At 38.7% G+C, this 21,932-nt stretch overlaps 1 long non-coding RNA gene across 1 annotated transcript in view; it reads left to right on the top strand.

Moving 5' to 3' along the window:
• Positions 1 to 21,654, top strand: part of LOC121138950 — a 90,964-nt gene extending 69,310 nt beyond the window's left edge. The window contains exons 3-4 of the long non-coding RNA XR_005875813.1: positions 19,525 to 19,624; positions 20,014 to 21,654. This is a non-coding gene — a long non-coding RNA (uncharacterized LOC121138950). The remainder of the gene's footprint in view (positions 1 to 19,524; positions 19,625 to 20,013) is intronic.
• The last annotated feature ends 278 nt before the right edge of the window (positions 21,655 to 21,932 follow it).

Genomic DNA, 21,932 nt, shown 5'->3' with positions numbered 1-21,932 from the left:
TTCCCATTTAGTAGGTTGCCATTTTGTACTATGCCTGTGTCTTTTGTCTTACAGAAGCATTTCATGAGATATCATTTATTAATGGTCCATCTTAGTGTCTGTGCTATTGGTGTTTTATTCAAGAAGTTTTCTCCCACACCAATACATTCAAGGCAATATTCCACTTTCTGTTCTATAAAGTTCAGTTTATCTGCATTTTTTGAGGTCTTTGATCCTCTTGGAATTGAGTTTTCTGTGTGTGATAGATATGTATCTATTTGCATTCTTCTACATGCTGATAGCCAATTATGCAAGCACCATTTGTAGAAGATGCTTCCTTTGTTCTATTGTATAATTTTGATTTCTTTATTGAAATCAGATATCCATAGGTGTGGGGATTTACATCTGGGTCTTCACTTCTATTCCATTGATTTACCTGTATGTTTTTATGTCAATACCATGCTGTTTTTAGAGCTTGAAATCAGGGATGGTGATAACTCCAGAAGTTCTTTTATTGTTAAGGACTGTTTTAGGTGTCCTGTGATTTTTCCTTTTGCATATGAAATTAATATTGTTCTTTTCAAAGTCTGTAAAGAATCGTGTTGTAGTTTTAGTAGGGATTGCAGTGAATCTGTATAATGTTTTTGTTTAGATGGCCATTTTTACTATGTTAATCCTACTGTTTGCTGAGCATGGGAGATCTTTCTATCTTTTGATATTCACTCCAGTTTCTTTCTTCAAAGACTTGATGTTTTTGTCATACAGGTCTTTCACTTGGTTCAATAGAGTTACACCAAGGTATTGTATGTTACTTGTTACTATTGTGAATGGTGTTGTTTCCCTTAATTCTTCCTCAGCCTATTAATAATTTGTACATAGCAGGGCTACAAATATTTTTGAGATAATCTTGTATTCATCCATTTCAGTAAAGGTGTTTGTCAGCTGTAGGAATTTCTTGGTAGATTTTTGGGGTCGGTTATGTATACAATCAAATCATCTGCAAATAGGGAAAGTTTGGACTATTCTTTTTAAACTTTCATTCCTTTGATCTCCTTTTAGTTGTCTTACTACACTAGCTAGAACTTCAGGTACTATTTTGAATAGATATGAAGAGAGTGGGCAGCCTTGTCTTATTCCTAATTTTAGTGGAATTGCTTTGAGTTTCTCTTCATTTATTTTGATGTTGGCTGTCAGCTTGTTTTATATTGCTTTTATTGTGTTTATGTATGTCCCTTATATTCCTGATCTCTCCAAGGCTTTTATCATGAAGAGGTTTTGTATTTTCTTAAAGACGTTTTCAGCATCTAATGAGATGAGCATGTCCTTTTTCCCCTTTCTATTTGTTTATATGGTGGATTACACTGACAGATATTTTAATGTTGAATAATCCCTGTATCTCTGGAATAATGATCATGATGGATCGTCTTTTTTATGTGTTCTTGGATTCAGTTAGCATCAATGTTCACGAGCAAAACTGGCATGTAATTTTCTTTCTTTGTTGAGTCTTTTTGTGTTTTGGGTATCAGGGTGACTGTAGGCTCATAAAATAATTGGGCAAAGTTCCTTATGTTTCTGTTTTGTGGAATTATGTGAGGAGCATTGGTATTAGCTCTTCTTTTAAAATCTGTAGAATTATGTGCTAAAGCTATGTGTAACTACTCCAGTATCTAAAAAAATTAGACTTCTTACCAAAATTGATCAAATGAGATGGAGGAGGACATTTATGGTCATTAAAGAAAAAAATTCACCAGCTTCTTAGGTCCACATGGAAAATCTTTTTCCAACCCTTTACTCTGAAGCGACGTCTATCTTTGAAGTTGAGGTATGTTTCTTGTATACAGCAGAATGATATATCCTGTTTTCATATCCATTCTGTAAACTTGTGTCTTTTAATTGACAAACTTTGTCCATTGATATTAAGAGTTATTAATGAGCAGTGCTTGTTAATTCCTGTTACTTCTTTTGTTGATTTGGTGGTGGTAGTGTGTGTGTGTGTGTGTGTGTGTGTGTGTGTGTGTGTGTGTGTGTCCTTTCTTTTGGTTTTTCTGGTGTTAGATTACTTATTACTGTGATTTCCTGAATGTAGTTCACCTCTTTGGATTGGAGTTTTCATTCAAATAACCTTCTGTAGGGCTGGATTTGTGGATAGATATTGTTTGAATTTGATTTTGTCTGAAATATCTTGTTTTCTCCATCTATGGTAGTTGAAAGTTTTGCTGGGTATGTTAGTCTGGACTGGCAACAGTGGTCTCTTAGGATCTGCAGTCCAAGCTCTCCTGGTTTTTAGAGTCTCTGTTGCAAATGCAGGTGTGTTTTTAACGGGTCTGTCTTTTTATGTTACTTGGACTTTTTCCCTTGGAGCCTTTACTTTCTTTCTTTGTTCTGTAAATTTAGAGTTTTGATTATTATGCAGTGCATGGATTTTCTTTTCTGATTCCATCTATTTGGTGTTCTGTAAGTTTCTTGTACCTTTATAGGCATGTTCTTCCTTAGGTGGGGAAATTTTTTTCTATGATTTTGTTGAACATATTCTCTGGGTTTTTGAGCTAGGATACTTCTTCTAATACTATTATTTTTAAGGCTGGTCTTTTCATAGTGTTCCAGATTTCCTGGCTGTTTTGTGTTAAGAGCTTATTAGATTTACCATTTTCTTTGACCAATGAATCAATTTCTTCTGTTGTATCTTCAACTCCAGAGATTCTTTCTTCTATATCTTGTATTCTATTGCTGATGTTCATATCTGTAGTCCCTGTTTTATTACCTGGATTTTCAATTTCCAGAAGTCCAGTATTTTGTATTTTCTTTATTGCTTCAATTTGACCTTCAAGTCTTGAATAATTACCTTCACATGTTTGCTTGTTGTTTCTTGGTTTTCTTGGCATTCTTTAAAGGGAATTTTTTATTTCCTCCAATTTTTTTTGCCTTTTCCTCAATTTCTTTAAGGGAGTTTTTCATTTCCTCTTTTAGGGCATCTATCACCTTCATAGAGTTGTTTTCTTGTGGTTAAGTTTTGGAATATTCGGGTCTTGCTGTGGCAGGATAGTTGGAGTCTGGTGGTACCATCTTGCCCTGTCTGTTGTTGATTTTGTTTTTATGTGGGTATTTAGGCATCTAGTTTTGGGTTGATTATCGGTCTTGTTCCTGATTTCTGAGTTTTGTCTTTGTTGGATAAATGCTTTTTCTTTAGTTTTTGTTTCCTTTTTGTCCTCTTGTCTTTGTGGCCTAGATTTCTAATCACCTGTGTGATCTTTAATCTAGTAGGAAGTCTTTGCCCAAATGCAGAGCTGGCCCTCCAGTGGTTGGCTTGGATTTGGTCTCTGTTCTTCTTACTGTTGTGATCTGCACCTGTGCTTCCTGCTGGTATGGAAGCCACTGAAGTAAGATCCTCAGACTAGTGTTTGCAGTGGAGCAGTGGTATTGCACTGGAGCTGGGGACAGGGCAGAGCAGAGGTGCTGTTCTTCCTACTGGTGTGGACTGAGTACATGAAATCTGTTTTTCTCACTGGTGTGAATTGTACCTGAGCTGATGATGTCTTTCAGGAATTCAGGTTTTGTGTAAGAATAGCTGGCACTCTTAACTGCTGAGCCATCTTTCCCAGTGCTTTTTTTTAAGGTTTGATGTTATTTTCTTGAGTCCCCTAATTCCCATAATTTATCTCCACTTCTTGTTTTTCTAGTTTCTACTTGACCCAATCAAATCAATCTAATGGTAAGGCTTTCCTCTGTGCTCTTTTCTTTTCTCATTTTATTTTTGCTTAGACTTTTGAGGTTTAAAATCATGTCTTCATTTCTCCCTAAATTCTCGACAATATTCTGTCTTAAGTGAATTCAATATTCAAATCTTGAATAGCCTTCATGATCTTATTTAGCTTTGTGTTTGTGTTTTCTTGGATGTCACACAGGCATTTAAGTTTATTGACTGCTCCTTCATGTCTTCCTAAAGCTCATTGAATTCTCTGATAAATTTCATGATTGTTCTTTAAAATTCTTTGTTCTGAGCATGGTCTAGGTTATTCATATTGAGGAACATTTCTTTAGGACTAGTAGATTTGTGAGGTGGGGTATGGGCATAGTGTCTTTTATATTGTTTGTATCCTGCAAGGTGATCATGGCATGTAGACTTCTCTCTTTGGTTAAGTATCTGATGTGAAATTCTAGATGACCTTAGGTTTAATTGGTATAAGAGCCATGTGACTAGGGTTGGGCCAGGAGTAGCTGGTATAGAAAGTGATCAACTGGAGCAAGGCTTGCAAGTATAGAATTAGTGCATTGTGGGAGAGGTTAAAGGCAGCTTACTGGTAAAAGTTGGTGCAGAAGCAAATGAGATTTTGCTAGAACTGATGGGAGTCAGGTGAACTCAGCAGGTAAAGGTGCTGTGTTAGCCTATCAGAATGACTAAGATCAAAATTCCTGAAAACAGCTTATGTTGGAGAGAATGTAGAGTCAAGGGAACACTTGCTGGTGGGAGAGCAAATTTGTACAGCCACTTTGGAAATCAGTATGGTGGTTTCTCAGAATATTGGGAATCGATCTATCTTAAGAGCCAGCAATACAATTCTTGGGCATATACCCAAAGGATGCACAATCATAACACAAAGTCACTTGTTCAATAATGTCCATAGCAGAATTATTAGCAGCAGTCAAACCTGGGAACAACCTAGATGCCCATCAACTGAAGAATGAATAAAGAAAATGTGGTACATTTACACAAGAGAGTATTACTCAGCTGTAAAAATCAATGACATGAAATTTGCAGGCAAATGGATGGAACTAGAAAAAAAAACATTCTGGTTGATGTAACTCAGAGTCAGAAAGACAAACATGGTATGTATTCACTCATAACTGTATATTAGATGTAAAGCAAATGATAACCAGACTATAATCTACTGCTACAGAGAAGTTAGGCAACAAGAAGGACACATGGATCTCCCTGGGAAGGGGAACTAGATGAGATCTCCTGTGTAACCCAGTCACAGAAAGACAAACATGGTATGTACTCACTCATATATAGATTTTAGACATGGATCAGGGGAGTGCCAGCATACAATTCCACTGCCAGAGAGTCTGAGGAACAGAACCTTCAACCAATGACTGATGAAAGTAGAGGGAGACACCCACAGCTAAACACTGAGCTGAACTCAAGGAACCCAGAGACATAGGGGTAGGAGTGATGAGCAAAGGGGTCAAGACTGGGCTTGTTTAACCCACAGAAGCAGCTGACCCAAACAAGGCAGAGCTCTTGAACCCCAGACTGATGGCTTGGAATCCAGCACGGAACTATCCAGACCCCCTGAATGTGGGTGTCAGTGAGAAGGCCTAGGCAATCTATGGAACCTTGGGTAGTAGATCAGTATTTATCCCTTGCATACAAATGGATTTTGGGTGACCATCCCACAATAAGAGATTCTCTCTCAGTCTGGACTCTTGGGGGAGGGCCTAGGCCCTACCCTGGATGAAATGACAGACTGTGGACACCCCCATGGAGGACCTCACCCTCCCTGTGGAAAGGAGTAGAGATTGGAGGAGGATGGATGAGGCAGTTGGTGGAGGTCATGGGAGGAGGGGAAGGAGAGGGAGGGGTCCTGAGATTGATATGTAAAGCAAGCTTGTTTCTAATTTAAATTTTAAAATTAAAAATATCAATTCCTAAAAAATTAATTTTTTTAAAAAGTTGGTGTCTTAGTTGCGCATCATAAGCTGAGTTTCTGAGTGTGAAGATGGTACAGGTGCCAGGATAACCCAAAGAAATCTATGAAATCAAAATAAATAAGAACAACATCAATTATTATAGTGGTTTTATCTTCTAGGAATATTGCAAAGAACTAACTCAATACAACTTTTATAAGTGAAATAACAAGTTGAGGGAAGTAAATAAGACTTAATAACAGAATATTTGTAGAAATGTTATTCCACATAGTACGACTTTGTACAATAGTCTCAGGAAATGACAGGAAAAATATGTGACTCAGATACTAATGTTTAGACTGTCCTTCAAGTTCTGTTGAAAAAGCTTATCCTTGAAGGTACTGCAAATGTCTTCTAGAGTTTTGTCAGAAGGGTTTCAGTTGCATGTGTTATAGATTTGTCCTGTTCATGCCCAGTTATATTAGTCTCCTGCTCAGAGTTGGTACTCTAATGTCTAATTGTTAGTGCAGAAAACTAAATGTGAATAAAGCTTTGCCCAAAAGATTCCAATTAATTTATAGGTTGAATTCTAAGAAGTTTCCAGTTTCAAAGGTGAGTAACCACAGACTATAAAAAGAATGATGTCTTATTTTAATACAGATTTTAAAAACTGGGTGTAATATATTTTGTATAGTCCTATAACATGGAAAATTAACTTATGCTTTTAAAGTTAGAGGACTCATTTGCCAAAAGAAATTTTAAGTTTCAATTTGAAGATCACTTGTCTCATCTTCATGAGGTGAGGCAGGCAAACATAAGGTATAGTTTATCCATCTGGGATTCAATTTGGCTTGGGTTGTCTCTGAACAATACACTTAGCAAGGTGTTTTCAACCTAAGACATATACTTGGTTCAAGACACTGTTGTACCTGTTTTAAGCAATATAAACAAGTTAATTCCCTTCTTAAACCTTTGATAGTGTCTGCTTCTATTGAAGTATTGTAGTGACCAGCCTCCCCGTTTCAGCAGCCATGACAGGCTACCATGTGCTTGCATGATCTTGCAGCTCCTGTCCTGGTCACTAGGAGGTCAGATGCCCTCCGCGTGGCAAGGAGCCAATCAAAAAGTTATCTGGCCGGGCTGTGTGTGCTTTACATTACAGACAGTGCACAACAGTTATATGCAGAACATAGCAACCACCCTGGGAGGGCCTATGAGCCATAACACCCAGCTGACCAATCAACACAGGTCAGGTCAGGTCATCCAAACTTAGAAGCACACCAATCCTGAGACTGTTTCATACCCATAGATACTCCCCTTATGCTGCCCTTTAAGATCCCTGCCTCCAGGTGGCTTGGAGTCTTTTCTCCAGCCATATGCCATGGTGGCAGGGTGAAGGACCTGAGCTAATGGGTTTAGCTCGTTAAACAACTTTAATAAAGGACTCTTTGCTTTTACATCAAAATGGGCCTCTTGGTGATTTTGGGATTCAGAATTTGGGCACAACAGTATAATGAGACTGGCTTTGGTCACGTGGTTATTGAGGCATGTGCCTATAGATTTTTAGGTGTGTATATGGTTAAAATCAGATACCTTCTGGGAAAGCACACACATAGTGAACAGGAGCTTATATAATCAAAGCCTCTTAATCCATATGGAGAACCATGCACCCCCCTTAATTAGTAACCAGGTCCTCTGTTAGTTTCCAGACAACATGCAGTAACCTGAGGTCCCTTATTACTCTTACTCACATGGCCTGCTGGCATTCCTGACAGTGTACTTCTGGTCTGCTTTGCTTTGAATGAAATTTCCTTAATGATTCATAGTCTCTGATTTCACTTGTGAGTAAGGAACCCCAAATCTGTATATACCTAACCCTAACCCAAAATCTGACCCCTGGTAACAGCTAGACATTATAGTAATAATGAGAAACATTTAAATGGACGTTCTAGGTAACGTTCAGCTTCCCTGTTAGGATTTTGTTCTTATATTAAATGCATAGTCTTGAAAAAAAATCAAATTTTGTTTAAATATATGTGGCCATTGACTAATTATTTTACTATCTTATAATCTTAATCTTTACTCCTTGCTAGCAATATCGTTAAATTCATATGTGACTGTGTTGTGATCATTAATATGTGACTCAATATTTTTCCTCTCTTTGGGGCCATTGTAACTTTTTTTGATCAGGAGCTTCCCAGTCAGAGAACTAGCCTCTTGGTACTCTCCTCCCTCCCCATCTTCCTTTGGCAAAACTATATAGAATCAAATTTGACTCTTTAAAAGAGAACCTTTTGAATTTCAGCTGGAGATATGAGGAGTAAGGTAATTAAGACAATTGCCAGCAATTAAAACAAATAAAGCAACACTGGAGTTACTTTCTGGCACAATGACAGCTACAGGAATGGTTTTAGTGTTTGCAAAATTGTGCTTTGGGTTTAAGGTTTCATCATTTCCTTTCATTCATCTGAAATGAGTGAATACATATGTAAATAAAACATCTACTGGAATTCTTATGTAAATAAAAATATAGCATTCAGAGAAAGAAAAGAGCAGTTGATACAGGAGACCCAGTGCCGTGGGGCTTTGTGAACAAGGGAGGGAAGGATTTCTTTGTGCCACAACAAAACATAACCCTGCTTGTGAAAGAAAGGAGACAGAAGGCTAGAGTTTGCTGAAAGCTGGGCTGCTTGTAACTGATCCAGTGGAGGAAATCCTGGTTCTATCTGGAGAGCTCGCTCCTTAGTTGTATAACATGGATCCTGTGAGCATGCAGGGTACCTGCTGCACCAAGGCTCAGCACTGGGATGTGTTTGGAAAACAAAAGGAAAACCAACCCCAGCCAGCAGAACTGTATCTGAAGTTCTTCCTGAGTTCTGTCATGGTTTAAAAATGAAGTGAGGCAAATAAACAAACCCTGCCTCTAACAAGTTCTTAGTCTTTGTTCTAATGCCTCTGGTTGCATGCTCCTCTCCCCTCCCTCATCTGATTACTGCATTAGAGTTTAAATGCATCCATCTAAGTTCCCCCAAAGAGACGAGCATTTGAAAGGGTGAACAAAACCAGGGCCACTTGAACAAATATTTATCAATCACCTTCTAGAAGTACCAGCATCTCACAATATGGTTTAATGGGCTATTACCTTACCTATGACATGCCACTCCCACATTATACCCTGATCAATAACACACAGGGAGTAGGAATATATTAAATATGCACAAGAATAAAGGCAATAATAGCAAATCATGCATATTGATGGCTTGCTAGGGCGTCATAGTAGTAAAGACAGATAATCACCATCTTGTATATTTTATAAAATCTCAAGCTGAATCATAAACATATCGCTTCCTTCTATTTCTGCATTGTTACTTAGTACACAACAACTGTTAGACTTCAGATATCTGAGAGGAGAGGCTTCTGTCAGAATTGTCAGATACTTGGTTGAAAACGTGATCCATATGTCTAATACTGATTCTTCTCTTACCATAAGAGTTTCATGACCCAAAAGCTAAACACACTTGCATAAATATATTAAGATTGGAAAAATAACTATGGTATTATATCTTCATAGTAACTCTGCAACTTTACTTGAGTGTTTTGTTTTTCAACCACAGTTGGGAACAAGAAAATATGAAACTTTTTATTTGACTTGAGATCTCCGAAAATCAATAAGCCATTTAGATGTGTCATGAAAAATCTGTCATTCGTTTTAAAATAATTAAATGAAATGTTAGTGAAAATCAACAGCTAAAAAGAGTTGCTTTACCCAAAGTGGAAACAATAGGATAAAACAAATCCCACAAAGGGCCAATATGTTAGAGCTAGCTATCACTCAGCTCACACAAAAGATGTAAGTATTTCAAGATGCTGTTGAGTCCTCCTCTATCTCTAGTATGACTGCTGCCTGTGCTTTTTGAGATGGTAACTTTCAGTATGGATCTCGGTAACAGGGTAACAGCTTTCATGTCTTCTTGCTGTAACTCAGTTAATCGAAAAGGCGTCCTGCTTTCTAAACATCACACCTGCAACCGGCTGCTCTTGGGAATCATTCAGTTCATTGGTAAACACTGCATACATACATCAAAAGTTTCCACTTTTCCCAGTTCTTTTTAACACCAAGGTCCCTCCCCTCTCCCCAGGCTCCTTGCAGCTATCTAGGGAATCTTTCACTTTTTGTCCTTTCCCGACCCTCTGGACCACATTCTCTCTTCTTATTCAGGCCATCTGCTCTCAAGGAAGGTAAAACTTCTGTTAGGGAAACAATCAGCGTCCCTAGCAATTAATTGCTTTTGTGAAACACCCTTTCAGCCATTGCCTAGGAAGACACACATTGTGCAACCACGATTCAAAGTACGGTAGTAGTTTAAAAATAGTTTGCAATTGATACATTTCTGACCGCAGCCTCCCCCCTTGCTCTGCTAGTGGTACAACCTTCTTGTTCCCAACAGAAGTCTTTCTAAATGCCTGCTCAAGCCTCACTGAGCAGCTGTGAGTTAGGTCATTTTCCCAGGAGTTTTACATGTGGAAAACTGGGCATTAGTAAGGCCTCAAAAAAGGACACCATCTGGCCCTAGTGAAAAAAGGGATCATGACACTTCCTGTGGTACCAACAGACCCTGATGAACCAGAAAGGAATTCAGCCCTGGACTGTGATCCAATAGAGACCAGCCCCACAATCACCTCCCTGACAGCCAACTCCATTCATCTTAGCAGTTATCTCATAGCACAATGGACTTTTGTGCCATGCTGTTTACTGAAGGCGGAGTAAAATCCATTTTGATTTTTGTGTTTAGTCTCAGCGCCTGTCCTCTTTCCTGGAACACACACCACATCAGGAGAGAGGGAGCCACACAAAGAGGCTTCTGTCAGCTCCCATTCAAACTGCTCAGTGTCCCTCCCACTGTACATGGAACACAAGAATAAAATGCTAGATTCCTGAGGCACCCGCAAAGACAATCCCCTGGCCAACATGAAGAGCTGTCGTTCGCACTTTTGACAAAAAAAATTAGCTATTCAGACCAATAGTGTTCCTTTTTCTTTGATTTTAGAGGTAAAATTGGAGTTTAAATAGATAAGGAAAACTTTCTTGGATATGCTCCGGATTCTCTACCTCTGTCAATGTGTTGAAAGATTCTGCTAAAAACCAGGGAAACTGTTAATGCTAAAGTAGCCTCCACCCCATAACTGAATCATGTAACAAAAGCCACCAGGAAATTGATGCTGTAGTAATCTCAGATTGTTTTAAGGATCTCTCTCTCTTCTTCCCTATAGTCTTTATGTTTCTAAAATCAGAATATGAAAATTGAGACGTATGACTCAAAAACAATCATGAATTTTTACTTTTATCTTTTCTTTGATCAAATGTATTACACAAACAAAGCATAGACCCATCTTAAGTGACTTGTCAGCATGTGTCTGTTTCCTCTGTACACATCAAATATCATTCCAGATTACTGAGAGTGAACATCTTGGACCATTGTCACTAGGAATAAACAGGGACTTTCGAAGACTTTTATGTCCTTTGCAAGTGCTGGGTGTGAGGGAGATGCTGTATGAGACCTCAGAGCTCCCATCAGTTCTAACCAGATTCATCTTAATTATTCCCCCTCCATTGTTTTCTTTGATTCTTGTAAAATATAGCTTACTAAATTTCATCTTGTCTTCCACTTAGGCACATCATGTGTTCAGAGCTCCTTAACTCTTCCTCACTCTTGGAACCTTCTACAGAAAGCCACATTCTACACAAAGGGACTCTGGGGTCAAAGGCAATGATTCCAGTGATTAAGACACATTTTTTCTCATTCTAAGAATTTAGCTTGGAGGGGTGGAGGGAGACGGCCATTATTGAAAATATATCTCCAGGCTTTGTTTTGAAAAATTAAAAAGCTAACACAGGATAAGTGGCATACACAGGATGAGTAGAATTTAATGAAAGAAAATATTTCTCTGAGCTGTTACTCTGAAGAAAATAGGTAAGTTCTATTGTGGGAGACATAACTGTTCCTCATTTATTAACAATGTGCTCAATATCTAATAATGCATATATTCTTTTAACATATATTTGTCACTATTAGTGTGAGTCACAATGTACTAGGTGAGAGAAGCTCAAACCACAACCCTTACCTTTACCTTCACCATCAACAAATTGTTCCTGGGATCCATCCATACTGATTGACAACCATCATAATGACAAAACCGATATTTTAGTGTATTAGGCTGTCATGAAAATACCTTTGAGGAGTGAATGGATTAGCCTGGGCCGAGGAAAGAGGAAGGGCATGAGGGAGGGAGGGATTTTGATTTGAAAAGCCAATAAACAAGATATGAAACATCTGGCACTTCCTGGCTTCGATGTTTACATATGTATATCCAAGCTCATCTACTTACAATGGCTTACATAAGAAAGCTATCAGGAAAACTTTGAGCCAAGGAGCAACAGTAAGAGAGACAGGCAACATGGTCTAATGTTGGCTATGGAGACTAGGGTACTTGAACCAGGGGAAGAGCACAAGCTTCAAGAGACTTGGAAGGTACATTTTATGAGGCAAACACCATTGCTAAGAAGGGAGAAGAGGGGAAGTAAGATCAAGAGTGACTGGAGAACCAGAAAGAGGAGGCAAGGTCACCCTAGTGCTGAATATAAAATGCTCCTCTGCTACTGAAAAGAGTGTGAGAAATCCAGCCTGTATCACATGGAAGTGTCTGATAATGTGGGACACAGGCTCATTCTTTACTTCAAGAGCATTGATTGTGTGTAAGGGTAACAGAAAGCTTTGTTTTTTTTTCCTTTTCAAACAGAAGAACAATTGAAAACTTGTGGGTCACAAAACAACTATCTTACCTATTATGTCATCTGATGCTTTTCTCAGCATCCATGTTGCAGCCTCAAAATATTTAGCCAGTGCTAAATGACTTTTAAAGAATTCAAAAGTTAATTAAAAAATACAGCTGACATCTCAGTTGCCGGCAAAGCATTTGGGATATTGTTTTAACTGTTGCCTTGTGCACCTTATGGACCGCTGCATCCCAAAAGAAATTCTGTTTGAGACAAGAGTTCTCTAAGAAGAAAATGACGATTTGCTCCTTTCATGGTTAGAAAATGCTTACGGTTGAAACCTCACAAAAGTGGTGTTATGTCCTTCAGCATTCTGAAGATTATTGTTAATGGGATCAATTTTTGTGTGCCATTCAACTAGATAATTCATAGACCTTCAGAACTGCATTTTAGTAGAGGGACAGCGAGGTTATTGGGGGTGGGGAATCGGGTGGTGAGGAAAGCCCAACGAATTCCATGCGATCAGCTCAGCCGCAATAATCTCTTTTCTCCTTTTTGACGAAGCCACACATGAGAGCACTCTGGTGTCTTTCATCATTATTTGTCACCCTTTTGTGTGTAGCAACTTATATCCACCGCCATAGCAGCAATTAAAATGAAAAAGAATCAAACAGTGTTCTTAGTGAATACGCCGAGGCCAATGCCACCAAGCGTCGACCATCTATTGACTGTGGGCATCTAATGCCATTAACACTCTGTAAGCATCTGCTGAAAAAAACAAGAAAAGCAAAATAGTTGCAGGCAGAATGTGGGGATGGTTTAAGAAGATAAAATTGCTTTCGCAGTAGCTACGGTGCCTGTGGCAAACTCCTCCTTCAGGATAACGTGGAGAAGAGCAGAGCAAATGACAGAGTTAAGACTCATTTGAAAGATCAAGAACACTGAATTTTTGCAGATGAGTAGTCTAAAAGGAAAGCCAATCCAATTAGAATAAGTCAGTCTTGTTTCTGTTCAAAGTATTTTGAAAGTTACCGATTATTATCTGATTATTTAGCTACTTCTCTTGAACTTGAATATGTTACTGCATTGTCGAGGAGACTTTTACATTCCTTCTCCTCAAGAAGAGCAAACTGAAGGAAAGTAATAATAAACCAGATTGTTTCAGATCACACATAGAGGGGCTTGGGATTCATCTACATTTGGTAAGTGACCCCAAGTTTACTTTAGGGTCAAGTGCTCCAAAAAATGAGGACCCTAGAAGTTGCTTCCCTTTGTATGTGAAAACTGTTTTTATATGATTTCCATCACAAAATGCTGAGGTCACTATGAGATCAACAGTTTTGAATACATGCATTTGTTCTTCCACCCAGAGTGTAGGTTTCAGAAAACACTGCTGAGAAAGTTCTTTGGGATATGAAGGGTCTACTTCTTACGCACGATTATACAAACTACCAGTAAATGTTTGTACTATATTGTAATTTTGTAGGGAAAAGTTATTTTTCAAAAGGCGGTTGACATTTAAAGTAGCATTCTGCTGGAATTCTGAGGAGATATTAATAATTTGACCAGATAAAAAGAGCCTTCTAGAAAATGTCCCAATACTTAAAGGAAGAAAGCAAGATCCTGGGAGATCAGAGTAGGAGAGGTGTGTCTGAAATGTTAAGAACTATGAAAATGTAGTTGAAACTTAATACAGGATATATCCACATGTGTGCAGCAGCATCTAGAACATTCTTCATGCTCCTATTGAAAATTGGATGCTCAATAATATTAGTTTCAACCTGTTCTATGGTGGAGCCTGGATTCCTGATTTTACCTTCATGTAGTGACAACACTGAAGAATTGTCAGTAGTTTAGGTTGTCTTTTTCTGACTTGTGAGGCAATGGTCACATGCCTGAGTTCAGAGGAGGGCACACAGTATAGTCTTATGTTATAGACATGAGAATGATTGGCAGTCTCGTCTGAGAGAAAATTTCCGGGAAGAGTTGTTCTCCCAGAGATTCTGAATAATACCTTAGGACTCCCTAGAGCACAGTATGCGGCTGGGTAACAGGGCTGACCAGGTTGCTGGCCAGAAAAGCACTTTCATGTAACACGCTGAGAATTCATTGTGATTGAGCAATACAGTAGAAAAATAATGTTTCTTCCTTTACCTAAGCTAGGATTTAGTATCAATCTCTTTTTAACTCCTCAAGAATGGAAAACCCTGAGAATTGGAGCCAGAATGGAACTGGGTGAATGGCCTTTCCTATATAGCACTTTCCACTGTAATCTCATAAAGCAAGATGTGTGGATATCCATTGTAGCTTTCACAAATCTCCTTAAAATAAATATACAATGTCTTAGAAGAAAAGCAAGAATCTCAGATGCAGCCCTATTAAGGTTCTCCAAAATGTCTTTGTTTCTGACAATAACAGCACCACCAGCTAAGAATCTGAATAACTTGCATAGCCAGCCAGGGTTGATCCAGGTAGTTTTGCTGCTGAATAATGATTGGGACTGTTTCTTTAAAGTAATCATATTTACTTGGTGCAATTTTTGGCAAAATATGTGATGTCAGGCAGTGACAGGCAATTTGGATTTAAATTTTGCAAACTTTCTTGAATGCCCCCTTGTTTGCTAAGATGTCAGCTGCAAGATTAGTGGAGCTGGGTGGGGGAGAGCCATGCATTCACATTGGCCCTATGTCTATTTCTACTGTGAAAGGAACTGGCTGGAGAGTGTTGCAAACACTTGAAGCTATGCGTTCTGCATTACAATGAAATGTGCTGTATTGCACAATACCCGTAGCTTTCCTCATCTCCCTTTAAGGGCACCATAACCAGACCCCCTGGCAGGAATTCTAGAGCAGCAAATGACAACTATTAGGATATGCCAAGCATTAGAAAAATTACATTAAAATGGACTTCTTGAAGTCTGAATCTTCTCAAACTTTACTTGGTAATTAATTTGTAAGACTGAAGACTACACACATTTTAAAAACACAAAAAGGAAAATTTATCACAATTAAAACAACAGAAACCCAACACATGCCTATGTCAAAAGCACACTGCCGGATAATACCAAACAATTTAAATATGCAAAGGTCCAGTGGCTTCAAGATAGGGCCATTTAATTTACTTTGGATCTACCTGAGGGCAAGCAATATTCATAGTTAAATTTCTTTACTGAGTGTTGTAGTTAATACAAATATGGGACCATTTGGCTGTGCTGCAGAGACTGCTGAAAGCCTCATAACACCTTTCAGCAAATCTATTTTCCAAAACCCAGCAAATATTATTCATTGAAGGACAAATAAAATAGATCAAAATTACTTAGCATTTTAGAAACAAATAAGGTTTAGTGGTCATTAATAAAGGGGAGTCCTATTCATACAACAAGGATGTTTGTTCTAATATGTTCATAGAAGCATTATTTGTAATAGCCAGAATCTGGAAGCAACCTAGATGCCCCTTGACTGAAGAGTGGATAGAGAAAATGTGGTACATTTACACAATGGAGTACTACTCAGCAGAAGAAAAACAATGGAATATTGAAATTTGCGGGCAAATGGATGGCATTAGAAGAAACCATCCTGAGTGAGGTAACCCAGTCACAAACAAACAAACAAACAGTGTATGTACTCACTCCTATATGGATTTTAGACATGGAACAGAGGAGTGCTAGCCTACAATCTCACTGCCAGAGAGTCTGAGAAACAGGGAGAACCCTAAGAGAGATATGCATGGTACCCCAGAGAAAGGGAATGGGACAGAATCTCCTGAGTGGGTTGGGAGCATGGGGGGAGGGGAAAGGGAGCTGAGAAAAAGAGTGGAGCAGAAGAGAGGAGGACATGGGGGAGCAGGAAGGTTGAGTCTGGCAAAGAATAGAGAAGAGCAAGACGAGAGATGACATAACAGAAGGAGTCATTATAGGTTTGAGGAGAAATCTGGCCCTAGTGAGATTTCCAGAGATCTACAAGGATGACACCAACCGGCAATCTAAGCAATAGTGGAGATGCTACCTTAAATGCCCTTCCCAGATAATGAGATTGATGACTAGCTTATGTGCCATCCTAGAGCCTTCATCCAGTGGCTGATGGAGACAGAGGCAGACACCTACAGCTAAACACTGAACAGAACTTCCAGAACCCAGTTGCAAAGAGGGAGGAGTGATGAGGAAAGGGGTCCAGACTGGGATGGTGAAACCCACAGTAACTGCTGACCTGAACAAAGGGGAGCTCATGGACCCCCAGAATGATGACTGAGAGGCCAGCATGGGACTGATCCAGACCCCTTAAATTTGGGTGTCAGTGTGGAGGCCTCAGCAATCTATGGGGCCTTGGGTAGTAGATCAGCATTTACCCCTGACAAAACAAATGGGCTTTGGGAACCCATTCTACATGGAGGGATGCTCTGTCAGCCTGAACACATGGGGGAGGGCCTAGGCCCTGCCCGGGATGATATGACAGACTTTGGAGATCCCCCATGGAGGACCTCACCCTCCCTGTGGAGTGGAGTGAGGATTGAGTGGGGTCTTGGTGGCACTGGATGGCAGAGGAGGGGAGGGTGAGGGAACTGGGAATGACATGTGAAGCCAGCTTGTTTCTAATTTAAATAAAAAAGATAACCCTTCTTAAAAAATAAATAAATAAATAAATAAGGGTGAGTCCTTTTTTCATGTGATTTGATCTTAAATTCCAAATTGACTGAGAAGTTTTTTTCTCTCTCTCGCTGAAGTATTTTAAAGAAAGTGAAATATACGTAGAGCATATTTCAATGTTTATAGAGTTTGATGGCAAATTATTTCTTACTTGGCTCCTAGCGTGTACAAATGTGTTTTCTTCTGGCTTCAGTAATACTACCCTAAGGCACTTGGTAATCACTATACTTTATGATACTTTGTATATATTTTTTGTTTATAGGGAAGTTTAACTTTTCAAGAATCACCTACACTGAGCTTGGCAAGTAAAAGTACACTAAATGTCTGTAGGATAAAGGAAAGGAAACTTGGGTGCCATGTATGTACTCTTGAATGAAAGGAGCTGCTGCACTATGGAAAGTAGAGGAGATATGGAGATTTGCCTTCTGCTACCTTGATTTTGCTATCTAGTAACCTTCTACTATGGAACCTGTACTGTAGTGACAGTGTCCACTTGGTAGGATCTGTACTATAGTGGCAGTGCACATCTGTACAGTAGCAATTGCATACATCTGTTCAGCAGCAACAGTGCACATTTGTACTGCAGGAATGGTGACTCTTGGGAGAAGCAATAGGTGCTATGACAAGAAGTCTCTAGAGAGGAAACAAATGAAAAGAGGTAGAACAAGCAACAGGAAAAGTTAGAGCAGAAAGCCAAATTCAATTCTTTACATTTTCTCCCTTGCATTCCCCATAACTCTCCCCTTATTTTCATAAAAGGTAAGATAGAAGGTATGAAAAGAGGGAAATTCAACAAGTAGCAGTGATCATATTGTGAGTATCTTTGTGACAACAATTTATAATTTAACATATGGGCTGCTGACACATAGCTTCCCAATTTATAGACAGTAATTTTAGACTATAATTTTGCATTCTAAAGTAATTGAGAAATTAGAATTTTTTAGAAATAAGGAAGTTATTGTTAAACCTTGAGAAATTATACTTTTCCTAAATGAACACAGTTAAAAGGTCTCAAACTCTCAATGTGATACATTTGGCAAAGAATAGGCCTTGTCATGGAACCTCAATGTGGGTTTGCCCATTATGAAACTGCTTCCAGGGCAGATCTTTGGGGATTTTAATGAATGGCCCTTAATTGCCTGAGGCTGACCCATTTACCCAGAATCCATTCACCAAATATATTTTTTCAAGACTTGTCATTTCTCCCACATCTGCAATAAAGATGTTAACACACACACACACACACACACACACAAACACACGCACACACACACACACACGTTCTTATGTGTCAAAAACTAAATATGAATGGAAAGACTAATTATTGAATTTAAAATGACTGGTTGGCAATCAATAGAATCTATACCTGAAATACAGTCATCATTGATGTTTAAAGCCTTGTTAGCATAGAAGAAATAAATTCAGATGAACTTAAAACTCAGAAAACTAGCACTTTGCCTTTTATTGTTAAAAATATACAACTCAAGAATGGACACTGTAGTCTTGCATGTTCAGGGATCCCATGGAGGTCAAGGACAGGATTCCTTTGTCCACCTGACACTGATATTTAAAATCCCATCCGGTCATGGGTGGTTATTTCCCAGTGCCCTATCTCAGGAGCTTCAGCAATGCCAAGAACACATTTCAGTTCTTTCCCAGTGCTGAGGTGGGCTACAGAGCAGAGCATAAGAGAGGAGCTGAGGGTTGAAGAGAACATGAGAACACATTGCTTATCATCATCACATTCAGCAGGGATCTGCTAGAAATTCCAGTGCTCCTTTGTCTGTCTTCCAAAACCATTGAGAGTCTTGTCAGAACAACAATTATGTTACTATTTCTTTGCTAAATTTTGTGGGGTGGGGCCTCATATAAAATATTTGAAAGTTTTAAGAAAGTAATCAGTAGGTGAGTGAATCATGTATTTATAATAATGGCTATCATTACTTGAGACTGATCTTTGGGAAAGGGAACATGACTTCATACTGTAACAAGTATAAGTAAAATGAAAATTCAGTGCCTTGGCTTTAGTGCCTTTTTCATGATCAAAGTCCTCTCCGGGTAAGTGGTGTTCCCCTGTTGCAACTTAATTGCCATTCCCAAATCCAACCCTTCTGGAAGACAACACTGATTCTGAGACAAATGACACTCCCTCAGAAGGAAGGCATGGGGGTACATGTGTGAGAGTTAGATTTCAAGGTGCACAGTGGTGGAGGATAACAAGGTTGAGAGAAAGGAAGGTAGAAGAAAGAAAAGGCTAGATGACAGTAAGAGAGAATCCATTTAAATCAAGGCTGGATCACATTATTACCTGACAATCCAGTGTTGTGAAAGATTTTACATACAAATGAGCCACATACAATCATTTTGGTTAGAAAAGGGAAAAGATCAAGGGGATTTCCTCAAGCAGGGAAAGGTGGCATAAATATAGAAATAAAGTAAATATTGGCTAAGTGGGTTTTTCATTCAACTTGCTGATGATTGAACATGATTTCTTCTGACTCAGCTCCTGTATGGAGTTAGTGGCAACCCTCTCAGATCCTGCGGCCGAACTGACATTGTTGGAACAAACACCAAGCTTCAGAACTTGAATGGAACACAATCAGGTAACTGTTGACTGCACCATATTATTGTCAAAATTTTAGAAAACATACCTTATCCTTTATAGATGTCTGTAGTCCAGGCAAAGATAAAAGGGAGTAACTAGTGTCAGATGTCTATGGGTGAAGAGGAAACAGTGAAGAATTGAGAGGCAGCGGGGTACGGGGCAGCTACTAATGAAGAAGAAGGAACTCAGAGTATTGTTCAGGGGTCAGAAACAGCAGAAAAAGAAGACTCTTACAACAAAATGTAGTGACATAACCTGACTTCATGGCTATGGTAAAAATGGGAAGTAGACTTTGCACCTGGTAGCTCAATACAGGCTTGTCTGTTACTTTTCTTTCTCCTAAAATGTCACATCGCTTTTACTATTTTTTTAATTCTTTGCCTATAGACAGACAATTGGCCAAGAAGATGGAGAACAAGAAATTTTCTTAGAACATCCTGGTTATGATTTGTAAGCTTCTGATCTTGACTCTCATGGAGAACAGGAGCCAGGGAAGTGCTCTGATGGAATAAAATACCTTCATTCCCATTGAAATCCTCAGAACCTAGTCATCTCTAAAACATGTGGTCACAAAATAACAACACTTAAACTTCTTAACTATTATGTTTGTAATATAACTAATAGTTCAGTTAAAATTCTCATTTCTAAGTAAGTCAAATTGTTACACTTTTGCATCTATTTTATTTATATTCAAAACAGAAGATGATCAGCTTCCTTGTGAATTAAGTTAACTGATAATTTTCAAATTTATATGTGTAGATATTTTGTTTGCTTGTATGTCTTTGAACTACCTGTCTGCCTGATCCCAGCAGATGACTGAAGAGATTGTCAGATCCCCTGGAACTAGTGTTTCAGATGGTTCTTAGCCATCATGTAGGTGCTGGGAATACAACTGGGTTCTGTGGAAGGAAATTCAATTATCTGAATCACTGAGCAATCTCTCTATGATCCATTAATTAATCTTGAGACTTGCTTTCAGTCTATAGTACAATCTTGCCTGGAAGTCACTTTATAGCTCTGTCACTTTGGACTTACGGCAATCCCTGTGTCTTAGCCTCCTAACTGCTGAGATTCTAGGCTTGAGCTACCATGAACAGTGTTGCTTTGTTATTTTAGGATGAAATGAAATGAATGTCAATTATAACACAAAGCAGTACCAAGATAACACAATGAAAAAAATTATCAGTATTTTTCCATAACATTTTTTTTATTTTTATTATTGTTAATTGTTATTATTTTCTTTATTTATTTTCATCCTGACCACAATTTCTCTTCTCTCCTCTCCTCTCAGTCAGTCCTTCCCCACACCTCTCTCTGGTCCCCAATCCTTTCTTACTCCATTTGTATTCAAAAAAGTGCAGGCCTCCCATGAATCTCAGCAAAACATACATCATGCTGCCACAAGACTAAGAAACTCTCTTACCCCTTTTATTAAGGCTGGACAAGGCAATCCAATATAAGGAAGGAGGTCCCAAAAGTTGGCAAAAGACTCAAAGACAGCCCTGCTCCAACTGTTAGGAGTCCCACAAGAAAACCAAGTGACACAACTGTCCCATATATGCAGAGGGCCTGGGTCCATCCCACCCAGGCTCCCTTGTTATTGGTTCAATTTCAGTGAGCTACTATGAGCTTTGTTAGTTGATTCTGTGAGTTTTCTTGCGGTGCCCTTAACCCTTCTGGCTCCTACACTTCTTCCTCCCTCTCTTCGGCAGGATTCTATTAGCTCTGCCTAATGTTTGGCTGTGCGTCTCTACATCTGTTTCCATCAGTTGCTGGATGAAACTTCCATAGCATTTTCAATGTATGATAGGTGTACAACTTCCTATTTATATAAGCATGGACAGACATGTCTATGAATGCACATTTTTGGGTTCTGTGAAACTGATAGCACATTATGCAAATTTTTTGACATGTGGTTTTATTTTAATGTAATAGTAACAAGCCATGAACCATGGTTAGAAATAGACATAGCACATGTGTTGTAGAATATTAGTTTAAGATGTGTTGCATTAGTTTATGCTGTGGAAAACTTGTTTAATGATGCAAAGGATGTTATTTTATGTTGCATTTGTTTAATTCTGTGAAACTGTGTTACTTTGCCTGTCTAAAACACCTGTTGGTATAATAAAGAGCTGAACATCCAATAGTAAGGCAGGAGAAAGGATTGGCAGGGTTGTCAGATAGAATAAATAGGAGGAGAAAACTAGGGAAAGAGAAGGAGAGGAAGACATAAGGGGGGCAGCAACCCAGCCACACAACAGCCATGGAGTAAGAAGGAAAGAAAGATTTTATATATATGCATATAT

Source organism: Mesocricetus auratus, unplaced genomic scaffold (assembly GCF_017639785.1).
Source record: "Mesocricetus auratus isolate SY011 unplaced genomic scaffold, BCM_Maur_2.0 Super-Scaffold_6730, whole genome shotgun sequence".
In the NCBI taxonomy this organism is placed as follows: domain Eukaryota; kingdom Metazoa; phylum Chordata; class Mammalia; order Rodentia; family Cricetidae; genus Mesocricetus; species Mesocricetus auratus.
The sequence above is the reverse complement of the archived record's forward strand: the minus strand, read 5'-3'. Positions and strand labels throughout refer to the sequence as shown.